This window comes from Metopolophium dirhodum, chromosome 3 (assembly GCF_019925205.1).
Source record: "Metopolophium dirhodum isolate CAU chromosome 3, ASM1992520v1, whole genome shotgun sequence".
Classification (NCBI taxonomy): Eukaryota; Metazoa; Arthropoda; class Insecta; order Hemiptera; family Aphididae; genus Metopolophium; species Metopolophium dirhodum.
The window spans coordinates 32,123,586-32,136,961 of NC_083562.1; the positions used below are offsets into that span (position 1 = coordinate 32,123,586).

Here is a 13,376-nt window from a genome sequence, read left to right on the forward strand (position 1 = left end):
GCACGTATTATATTTGTACATATTATTATAAACTAGAAGATGACAGCGGGATGTAATATTTTTGATAAATTCACATATGTAGGTACATAATATAACGCTGACCTTCCCCCATCATCGGTGCACGATACCATGAGAAAAAGGTAGAAAAACGTATACGTATATATTATGCACATGGGATTCGTATTTGGTAACTTCCTTTCTACATATTATATACGGGGTGATCCATTTAACGTAAGAAACACTCAATTATTATTTCTAAAAAATGAAACACTATCGTTTTTGAAAATATGTATTTCTTTTAGATAATTTTAAGACATTATAGAAAACAACATTTTTGGAAAGAAGTAATATAACTTATTGTTATCATTTTTTAAGATTTTCAATCTATGACAGCTCATATGACGCTGTATGACAGTAACATTCTGTTTTGGGATAATATATGAACTATAAATTCGTGTCGTCATTAATTAAGCAAATCATTTTTTAAAATAATAACAATATAAAAAAAATTTTCAAAAATGTAAATAGTTTTTGAAATAATGAGAGAATCTTACGTTAAATAGATCACCCTATGTATTATATATTTTTATATTTTTATTTATTATATTCGCGTGGCGTGATCGTTCGATACTAAAAAAATATCCGTGCCATTAGACACATATAATACGATTCATACTTAGATCTATATAAAGGTGCGTATATGATATACACGAATATTATATATTCTACATCCGTATTATACCTATATATAATTGCTGTTTCGCCGGCGTCGAAAAAAATATTTTTTGCATCATTTCACCGCGGATTTTGACTGGGAATTTTCTAGTAAACTTACAGACCATAATATGTTTTTCTCTAAAATGTTGTCAAATATTTCATACCGTTTAGGAGTGTCTTAAGCGGGTCCGGGGTCATACATTAATGAATGACTATAGTACCTATACCTTATCCAGTATCCGTACGTTTTTACCAGTACAATAATTTTTGACCAAACCAAGAAAATACACATAAGGCATGAGTTGCCCATATATGTATATATAAAATTTTCCCTTTTTCTTATTATCAGTTCGGGTAAAACCGAACACACGAACCGGGCAAACATTGATTAATAAAGCCTGTAAGCTAATAAGGATTCCAAAAATTAAAATTTTAACAAATTATGAAGGAAAGAATTGGGTTGAGCATGTTTGGTGAATCGCCCTGTATATTGGTAAGATATTCACACTTCACAGTGCGAAAATATCACTAAATACAATAATATGTTACATACAATTATTTATTAACCACAATGTAGACTACGCGATGAGTAACCCATCATAATAAAAATATATATGAGGAAAAAGGATTTTTTTTTTACTTTACACGTATAGTTATCAATTTATTATACGTCATTCGGATAATCAGATGATAAGTTATCGTAAATTTATAACAACATCTCAGTATAATATTATTATTTTATAGTTTAATAGCACATATATGTAATATGTTGGATATATAGACAATTATTTCAATATGGGTAAAAATATGTATTATATGCAGTAGTTGTATCAAAAAATAAACAAACATTAAAACATATAGTAATTATTGCTTGGACTCAAATAAAATTAATTAATCATCGAAAAATATTATATACATACGTAGAGGTACAGCAAAGAATCATCGATGTTTATAATAACATAGATCGGGTTAATAATTTATTTGTTGAAATGTACAAATGGGATGCACCAAATTCAAATATATTAAAACTAATAACAGACGAACAAAAATTGAAGTAAATAACAATAAAAATAGTAAAATTGACAATGAAATCATTTTAATAATATAGTAACATTGACAACTATAACAATAATAATAAATCAAGTAAGAAATTATACATGGGTCCTCGTCGGCCAGTTTTATCATCCGGTATAAAGTATTATTTTATCAAACAATGTGTAGAACAGATAGAAATAGAAAAGGAATGGAAATGGTGAAAGCCCCGTGTAGCCGTGTAGGGACAAAAAATCGACATTACCCAATAATACTGGAGCATCTATTAAATAACCAACTCGTTAAAATTTTTACAACGACATGAACGATGAACGAATAACAGTGACTGCAGGTATGCACCTATACATACCAAATTTAGTCTTTGTACGACTGAACCTTTGTATTTTCATAAAAAAAAATGTAGTAATAGCCGAGTCGATGTGACTATTTATAATAATGTTATTTGTTGTTATAGTCAATAGAAGTGCACACAAAAGAGAAAACTGTAGTCTGATTGGCTACATCAGTAGTAAAAAAGAAAACTAATACAAATCATTACTGCACGTTCACCAATAAAGTGTTATTTTTTTAACAATTTAAATGAATAAATATAATCCAAATTTATATTAAAATAATTTTATAAGTTTTTTTGACTTTCATCGCGGTTTGGACCAAGATCTTTTGATTTTCAACATTAAGGGTGGTATCTCAATCTGGTAGAAAATTTGATCTAGTTTGGTACTTACAAGTGGGGTCAAAATTAAAGATTCATTATTTGTTTATTTATTTATATTAAAAAATTTTATTATCTTAACTATTGGAAATAAAACCAACAAAAAACACGTACATAAAGTTATAAAATATTCGAAAATTTCCTTTTCAGCACTTTTAAGGGAGGGGGGCAAGTTAACTAGTTTCCTCGGTCGATCGATCGATTCCGGACTATTATTTCATATAAACTTCTTACCGATTTCGGATATAAATCTGCAGCATCACTAATCACGTACCACGCGTCCACGCAGTCATAACGTGGTAACTGGTAAAGTTACAGTTGGGAATACCATCCATTTTATTCCTATACTATGCTTTCTACGTATAATCTCTCATTGATGTACCGGTGAGATTCAAATACCGTGTCGAATGGTATTATTATTTCAGTAATAAAAGAGCCATAAGCTGCAAAAAAATTGATTTCGGGGTTTAATATATCTGTTATTCGAGATGAATATTTTACCATGGTCAAATTTGGTATCTCTAGGTACAATATTTAATAAGTTATAAAACATTTTATCAATATGCTATCTACATAATAGATAACATATAATTATTGTGGAAAAACATGATGTATCAGTTATCAACTTGGTCGTGGGGTTTTTTTTGTGACTAAATATGATAAGTTAACTCTAAACAATCGGCTATCATATATTGGCCATATCAATTGGAATATTCATATAACATATTTTGCAGTTTTTTTTTTCATTTTTATAATAATAAAATTATTGTACAAACTACAAGTGCAATCATATATTCATATTCCATTATTATTGTTATCAATATTATTAATATTGTACTTCTTTATTATAATAATAAATACAAGTAATATAATATGTTATCTGGTTTTTGCAAGAAAAAGTTTACGGCAAAAGTTGATATCTGCATTAAGTTTTTTTTTAAATTATTAATTAATCAATTATTGTCTATGAGCATAATTATTACTAAAAATAAAGTTAAATTTGCAATAAAAAACAAAAAAACATGTTTTTTCTAAAACTGCAAACTGAAACTCATATTTACTAATATTTTATTTTTAAAAATGAAAACCACTTGTCCAAAAAAATTAACATTTAACAGATAATAGCTTCTGACTCTTTACCACAGATTTATTTATTTAAACAAATAAAATATTATATTTTCATAATGTAAGCTCGTGTGAGCAGGGTCCACGAAATCTTATCTAATTACCATATTAGTAATATTAGTAATTCTTATTTCAATAAAGCAAGATATTGCACTAGCTATGACATAAAATAGATCATCATCAGAAATAGATGCTTATCCACCAGTCTCCTCCGCCCTGCAGAATCCCTTTTCGTATAAAATTACGTATTCATCATTGAATTCAAATTTGTTACATTCATTACAGTGACCTACCCGAAAACGAGATATACTATCGAAATACCTGCCAACTGCCAAGTATTCATATTGGCGGTAATATGGTATAGGTACCTAATAATATAGGCATGCAGTTTGCTATATAACATTTGAGAAAATGCATTTCATTTTTAAGCATATACTGTAAATTATAATGTCTTACACAATTGTGACCTGTGTTTTTGAGCATAATATATTTATTTACAAAACATTCCATATAGGTATAGGTATCTGAATATTCTGAATAATGATAATATAGCCTTAATAATTTCAACAGGATTGTTGGTCACCCTCTATCGCCTATCTCAGCAGTCTCCTTAGTCCTTTGCCGGCTCTCCCGCAGTTCACGCACAGCAATTTATAACATGCGCTTCGGCAAACTTTCGGCCTACTAGGTAAATGTATATTATTAGAGGATGTTTATATTATTATCATTGATTATAAACGCTGTTAGCATGAGGCTATAATATATAGTATTTATAATCGAAGATATTTTAATATAATATGTAAATCGTGGTCACATCTATACTCAGTATATAACATTATAATATTTAATACTTAACATGTATATAATATTATAATGTACCTACGTAGATATTTTAGTCATGGGTGTAGGGTGTTACATGCATAAGCCGCGTAAAGGTTGCAAAAGCCGAGCAAGACAACTAAGTATATGATATTGTATTTGTTATATATATTTTATTGACGATGCACAGGTAAAAGTGAATAAATCAATTTGGCCATTTTACGATTATTACGCCATCATATTATATTGTAGGGAAAACGGTTTTGGTAATTTTAATTAGATTTTGGATTTTCCTCGTCTTAGATTATCTGTGAAATATTATAAGGACACTATAGTCACTACATGTGGTCTCATTGGGACACCTTTTTTATCTTATACATTGTCTATCAGATGACTTCTTTGAAAATTTTGATTTAAACGAAATCCGAACAAGTAGTTTTTGAGTTATTTAACTATTTGTGTTCTAAGGATATAATAGGTCAAAGATAACGAATTTGGAAGATATGGTGGCTATTATGATGAATTTTTTGAAAATATCAGTAATTAACATTAATTGATTAATCCATCAACATTCTATAATATATCCTTTTGTAAAACCATCTATAAGGATTTTAATGCTTATAGTATAATATACACATTGGTATAACTCAGAAATTACTCATTCAATTTTTGATTCAGATATGTCAACATTTAAAAAAAATCAAGTGTTTAATAATTTAGTAAAAAAAGGGTGGTTCTCATTTGAAAAAAACACCCACTACACGACACTCTTTAAATAACATACAAAACATAAATAATCGAAAATATAGTATTTGAGAATTTTTCCATGAGAAGAATATGCCACCGGAAATAACAGTTGGTTTTTATGTACCTATACGTCTTATTATTTTCATATTTAAGTCGTTGTTACTTTGTTAGGTGTTTACACATTATTATTATCGTTGCGATGAATAATATACCTACATTTTGTGCGCTAACGAAAACGGATTGTTATTTTTTAATGGATAAAACAGCTGTTACAGTTGATTTATACCACTGAACAATAATAATTAATAGACACCGCACTAGACCACCTAACCACACTTACTAAAAATTAAAATCCATAAGACTATTATACTATATGTCTGTATTGTGTACATAATAATATGATGAAGAGTATGTACCTTTACAATATTACAGAAACTCGAATAGAACATAATTGCAGCAGAATACGTTTATGATATAATAGATAGATAATATATTACTGTCATAATCCCTCTCGTATTGTTATTAGTGTTCGTGAAACTTACAAACGTAATTAATATCGAGTTAAATTTAAATCGGTTAAAAAACAGAAGGGGGACTGTAACTAGATCGTTGATGACCTACAATCGGAGCTGATTTCGAGCCTAACTGGTGGCAACTGTTATATAGGTATATAATATAATAATATATGCTTTAATATTATTTGCGTGATGGTATATAGGCCGCGGTTGCACTGGTCACATTACCATTGATTATAAATAGTTCTATTCGTACGATCGACGATGAATATATGCAAATATATACAGGGTGATTCACCAAGCATATGCTAACCCAGTGGTCCCATAATTTTTCCTTGAATAATGAATTCACTGAAATGTGAAATGTTTAAGAGTACTCACTACTCAAGCGACTAGCACTACATATTTTTAATCATTTAGATTTTGTATGACATTTAAGTTTTTCAAACGAGAACCCCTTTCACTATAAATTATTAATCAGATCATTTTCTTAAAAATGTATACATCTAAAATTAAATTCAAACGAGTAATTTTCGACTAAGAGTAGGTACCTACTAAACATAAAAGGTCAATATGATAATGGGTTTGGAATATTATATGATTTGAACTACAGTTTGTGATAAATATTAGTCTACCAGGTCAACAGTGCCGTAGTCAGGATTTTTTTCGGGGAGAGGGGCTAAAATATTTGCTACGGCTAGGGTACTACGGGATTTTTACAATATAGTAAGTTGGTTTATTCCATCATATTTAAGAATATTTAATTCTAAAACTCCCTTAATATTTTCTTCGCTTTGCCATCAGTGAAGTTATAACATTACATTTTTTATTCTTTGTCGTTTTTCCTATCAGAAAAGATGGTGTTGAAGAAAATCTAAACATTTTACGGCCCTAAAAGATGATTATAAACACAAATAAAAATTTTAAAAATTTAAAAAAAATACATCATTGTAAAAACAAAACATTCAACTCAGAATCTAAAATAAACAAATAAATAAACAATAATTGTCTATATTTAAAAATTGGTTATACCAGTTATATCACGGTTATCATATTTATATAGCGCTTGCTGTAATTTATAGAACTCAGTTTGGTAGTTACCTTATCATAATAATATAATACAAGAAACGAGTAACGATTCATACCCACAACAGGGGAATATACAATTTCCAATTTTAAATTTGGGGGGGGGTAAACCCTTAAGACTCCCCTCCTAGCTTCGGCACTGTAGGTCATACCAACATTGTATTTTTTAATTTGTAAAAATTATCTGAACATAATAAATACTTATTAGATCCAATACTACATTACTACATCTATTTTATAATTGTTTTAAACCGTTTTTAAATACATTTTAATAACTCAGAAATTCCTCGTTCGAATATTGATTTTGGTTCATCCGAGTTTTCGAAAAAATAAACCGTCAAAAAAAAGAACAATATAAAAGGTAGATTCTCATTCTTCATTATAAAAGTATAAAATGCTTGAGGATTGATGAATAACCCTGTACATTTATGCAGACAATGCAAATATATGTTTTAGAAATTTCGAGAATTATCTGAGGATATAGTTTCTTCTAGATTTCATAGCAAATAACTGGATCATATATTATTGTCAAATTAGTAACAGCTAAGGTGTCGTACGAAATAAATTTTTAAAATTTGCAATTGTATTGCCTTTTTTATAAAAACCAACGATTTGCGCCAACGATTTATAGCCAATTAAATAAAATGTATTATTATCCTTTAATGCGCATATTATTATACAGATCGTTGCACCGACCGGTTTATAGAAACAAACGTTTCGTATGCTGCAATATATATATATTTAGATTATAGTCGCGTTAGTTAGCAAGCACCACATGACTTATTCGTTTCATAAAATATTATCGCGGTCTTTTAAAAAAATTCAAATTGTATATTATGGAACATTTACGATTCGAAAAAATAATCGAAACGTATTTGTTTCCATGACGGTGTTATTAAAAAAAATTGGCAAGATATTGTAGTCTGCGTTTGTACATATTATACATAATATTTAGGTGTGTTGCGCATAATATTATAATAAACCGCATTCAATACGACAGAAAACAATAATAATAGCCACATATTATTATTATTTTATTATATACTTACATTTATGTGGTTGCGGGATTGGTAAAATATTTCCCTTGACTCGGCAGGGGTGCATATTATAAGGGATTTTTACTGTCGGCTCCGAGCCAAAGATTGGCGTAGTGCATATACGCAATTTATGTCATCAGAACCGTATATATACATTTAGATATTTTGCACCCTCGTCCCTCGGGCATTTTTCAACAATTCATGTCCCCATATGAAAAAACATCGTTATCAGGTACATTTTATTTCATCATTTGATTCTTAAACATTTCCTTTCATTTCAAGAGTTTTTTCCTGAAAAATTTAATTTAATATTTTTTACTGATATTGTCATTTTCCATGGACATTTATAAAAATAAATCTTCCGTATATAAATACGTTATACGTACCTACTTATACTATATAAATGCATTCAACACTTCGTCAATTTACAATTTAGTATTCAAAATAAATACATCATAAATCATTATATAATATAAATATAATTTATAAATAATAATTCCGATTGTTTATTTTTTTTTTTTTAAACAATAATTTTTACAAAATAAAATTTATTTTAAATCTATAAAGGGTTTATATAATTATATTGAGAGTCGGGAGAATATTTAATAAATTAATTGATTACGAACTGTATATATCTTGAAAAAATAATTTACCTAGCTAAGTTGGAAGTTACTTCAAATAAAGAGTAAGTAATTATAGTTAAGACTTCAAAGTAACTTAGCTTTTTAATCCATTAACCGTAGTATTGAAAACGTTTGCGGCGATGAAACGCGCATATTGAATTTTAACGAAATGGTAATGTCCTCCCGTTTATTTTTAACCACTTCGACCACTGGTGAAATATTAGTAGATATCTGATATTATTATACACCGTGTAGTGGCGACTGCTGCAGCGTTATCGAATTTTACGTCGAGAAGCACGCCGTATATATATATACGTTCACGTAGGTCTGAAAGTATAGGTGAGGTACCTACTCACTATAATATTATGTATTATAATTTATAATTAATATTATTCACATATCACATATCATACGCCTATAAAGTGCTACCCACCTATTATATTAGCACGTTATATTTTTTTTTTGTGCTCGCCACTTACAACCAAGCGTATATATATAATAATATAATATTATACTATAGGTATGGTAGGTATACGGAACCTGCCTTTACGGTAGAATGACCGCCACCACACAAATTCAAATCCCATCATATACTAAAATATAATATAATACATATAACGGGCGTGTAAAGATATTATTGTTCAGATTCATATTATACACGCATGCGTAATTTTCATAAAATATACTTCAGTAGTGCCACCTACAGATAGACACCGCGGACTGGTGAATAATAATTATTTTTATGTTTAAAAGTTTTTATATAATAATTAATGGTGAATAGGTAGAAAATGTAAATATAATATCTATATTATTTTTCAATGTTTGTCTGTGTTGCGGCTATGTATATATTATGTCCATCTGCAGTTATGTATACACCCTTCGTTATTTATACTTCTTTTAATTATGTATAACGGAAAGCGTACGCATAATTAGTTAAAAGTAAGTAAATAGTATATTAAATACTGTAAAAGGAATAAGGATTAACTACTATTTGGAGTGGAGCAGCAGCTATATCATAATTGAGATGTGAGGATAACTGAATAAGCGAGAAGAATCTAAAAGGCGAAAAGTTTGAAATTTAATATTTATATGAGAGCTCGTTATGAGACCAGATAAGCTAGTTTATATAAAAAAAAATCCACAAGGGAGAGAAAAACTCGGTCGGTCTTCAATTCTTCATACATCATAATATGCAGAGTGATTCATCAACCATACTCGCCCCCACCCCTTATTCATTAATTTCCATAATAGATAATATATTTATTCAAATTCAAATTCCGATTTCGTAATTTTTTGTAGGTTTATCCATAGACTTTATTATTTTCAGATACTCAGATTTTTTTTCATACCATTTAAGTAGTTTTTATCGTCAATGAACTGTATTACTGTATTAATAACCTAACTTCTTTTTATTTCAAATTAACACTGGGGCGAATAGAGGGGGAGACTTAGTTTCCCCATATTTCTGCCAAATCTCCCCAGTTTTAAAGTCGGTAATTAGTACAGAGCATATATAATTTTTAGAAAATATTATTGGAGGGGCTTTAGTCCCCCAAAATAATTTGGCTATTTGCACCTATGTAACCACTCTCTTTTTTACTGTAAATTACTAAGCAAATGATATATTTAAAAATTTTGATGCATTTAAATTGAAATTCAAATTTATAGCTTTATATAAAAGGAATTAAACTTTGAGCAGGTCTAAGGATAATAGCATGATTGAAAATTGAAATAATATTATTTTAATCATGGATAATAATAGTATAAAAGCATAGTCTTTATAATAACGCCATAACGCCCATAACGGTTTTATATTGAAAAAAAAGACAAATATAATACTATGTTTATGTAAGTCTAGCACGTCATATTCTACTCAGTCAATTTTTATTTTTTACGAATTATGTAACCGTATATGATATTTCATTTGATTCAAATTTTATTATCATAGCCGCCCCAAAATCTTCTGAACCTATTATTCTTATTTCTTAGTAAATATAGTTTAATAAATCTGAAAACAATAGTTCACATTTCGAATTAAATACTTATACATCAACATTTTCAAAACAATCATGTTCTTAACAATTTACAGCAAAAACCGAGGATTTTCATTTGAAAAAGAAAAGTTTGTATCATCATGGGAGTAATGAGTATATTATAGGATTATAGGACATCGCTTTAAATGGTATAAAAATCTAAGTACTTATAAATATTATAAAAGTTTTAGATAAATTTGAAAATTCTAAAAATCAGAATTTGAATAAATGCATTATTTAATTAAATACATGAGTGAACATTCTTGGTGAATCAGAATCACCCTTCATTTACATGTAGGTATACGAAATATTTGTAATGAAACGATTTCATATATTATACATATCACCTTGCGATTTTATTTTAAATAAATTTCTCCTTTATACATTTATTATACTTTATACCTTTATTCCCTTCTAGTTCTAGTATTCTACTTAAGTATATCGCTATTGGTACCGTCGTATATGGTATAATATAAATACGAATGAGTATAGGAGAGGAGAATGGTGAATCATGCAAAGTATAGGACGGAAAGTTTATATTATGTAATATAAGACTGCAGTGGTGTACCTACTGGCATATTATAATATGGTGTGGTTGTGGACTTTTTGTAAATTTAATAAACCAGGGCAATCGCTGAGGAGGGGTGCACCCGTATGATATTTTATATACAAATGTATGATTAGAAATTTTGGTGGGGTTGAGGAATAATTTATTTTATATCAGTTTATTTTATCAGTGGCACGGTAAAATGAAACCCGAAAGTTTTTTAATATTATGTAACAATTGTACCTAAATTAATAAATCAATTTTTTTTTTTTGGGCAGCTTATCTAATTCATCATTTGAGGTTATATTGACAATCCTACAATGAACAGCTAATTTCATTTTAGCCAAGCCATTGATATGACTCTAGGTTCTAGAATAACATGATAATTACACAATATTAATAAATATTGTCTTAAATAATAATTTTAGTAAGTAAAAGTTTTAAACATATTATAAACTATAAAAAAAATTAGAAAAAACATAAAAAGTTATAATTTATACTTTATGATATAAATGTTTTATGTTTGAACCATTAATTTAATACTTATTAGTTATTTTATTCGTACATTTATTTATTTAGACTAAACTACTAAAGCACATTTAATAAGTATATAGTATTTACTTCTACGGCTCTACCAGAATTCATTGTTTTTAAAATAAAAAATAAAAATATATTATCTATTCACATAATTTTTTTTATAAAAATATCAATGATGTAATATTATATTATTATCAAATATAAAAATTGAAAACAAGGTCTTTGTGGAAATATATCCCGCACATTCCACTTCTACCCATCATATAAATTGTATTTTCTAAAAACTATATTGGAGTGTTTGTTTATCAATAACAACAATTTAAGAAAATTATGTGAAATTGTATTTTATATAATATATATACCTATGATATGTTGTGTAACTGCGAATTGAGGCCTACAGCCTGTAGATACATATTATTAATTTCAAATCAGGTACCACGTAGTGCAATATATATTGCAAAAAGGGATATGGAAAAGCTGTAGTGCACTTGTGCCAAATTTCAATATAAATTATAATAGATTATTAGATGTATTATATTATGAAATTTATTTTAGTTATAAAATTTGACATAAATCCTAGATATACAAAAAAACTGGGATATATCATTTAAATATCGAAAATGATCTGAAATCCTCTTAAAATGTCGAAACATATAAAATTGAAATTATTTACCAACGTATTTAGATTTGAATGTTAATGAAACCCATTTTTAGATAAGAAAACATCATCATAAACATTTTTAAAAAAAAATTTAGACGTTATCAACTTCAAGACTTACATTAATTTACAATAATATGTTCTATAACTGTATATGTGTGGCTTGGCGCGGCGCGTTGGCTGCTACCAGTCACGCAATGTGACTGAGAGTAAATAATGTCCGCTGCTCAGAGGCGTATACAATATACATGGGGTGATGTGGGGGTTAGATCCCCTCATAGGCCATTTTTTTTTCAAGTTTCATAAAATAGTGTTCTTAGTGTTATCACGTAACAAGGAACCATAAAAAAAATTTAATTAATTGTGAACCAAAATAATTGTTTAATTTAGGGGCGTCATTTCAACTTTATGAAAGGTATGCTAACAAAAAAAAAACAAAAAAATGTTCAGAAAACCAATATATAGACCAATATTTATAATATATTTATTTATTTAGACATTTTTTTCTCGCTATGCTCGTAAGTTAAGATCTTTATATTTTATATGTAATAATCTTAAACTTAAAATATTTATAGACACTATTGTGCCTAATTATAATATATTACCTGTATTTTGTTATTTATTTTTTTAATTGCTACAGGTATTTGGGTTAATTTTTTTTTTTTTGAACTCCCCTTCCTTTTAATCATTTTGTACACGCCACTGCCGATGTTACTAGTTCCCGCATTGGTGACCACCCGGGTTCGTAAAGTAGCAAAAATCTTGTACACGTGTTGCTTACATTCCTTAACAACCCTACCAACCATAGTCTATAATGCCTACAAATAGCTAATGACCATTTTTTCTGGGCTCAAGTTCAAAAAAAAAAAATTTGTAAAATTCATTTTTATTTATTACATATTAATCATCAGTACTTACAGCATGTAGATAGTTTTGGTGGGCCCAAGGATTCGGTTTCCGCGGCGAACGTAGGACGCGCCATCTGTCGACGACCGAGTTACAGACAGGTCCGCGAACTAAACTGGCGGCGCTCTGCATAATATAATGATAACATCGTGCTGATAACGCACGCGCACTCCTCCGACTCCCCCGCACCTTCGCCGGGACAGACCGACCCCGTTGCGATTTGCGATCACGACACTTTCGTCCACAACTCCCACACCACCT

The 13,376-nt window shown here is 28.6% G+C and overlaps 1 long non-coding RNA gene across 1 annotated transcript in view; it reads right to left on the reverse strand.

The window, feature by feature from the left end:
• LOC132942067 (uncharacterized) overlaps positions 1-13,267 on the reverse strand; it is a 33,079-nt gene extending 19,812 nt beyond the window's left edge. The window contains exon 1 of the long non-coding RNA XR_009664215.1: positions 13,128-13,267. This is a non-coding gene — a long non-coding RNA (uncharacterized LOC132942067). The remainder of the gene's footprint in view (positions 1-13,127) is intronic.
• Positions 13,268-13,376: the final 109 nt, after the last annotated feature.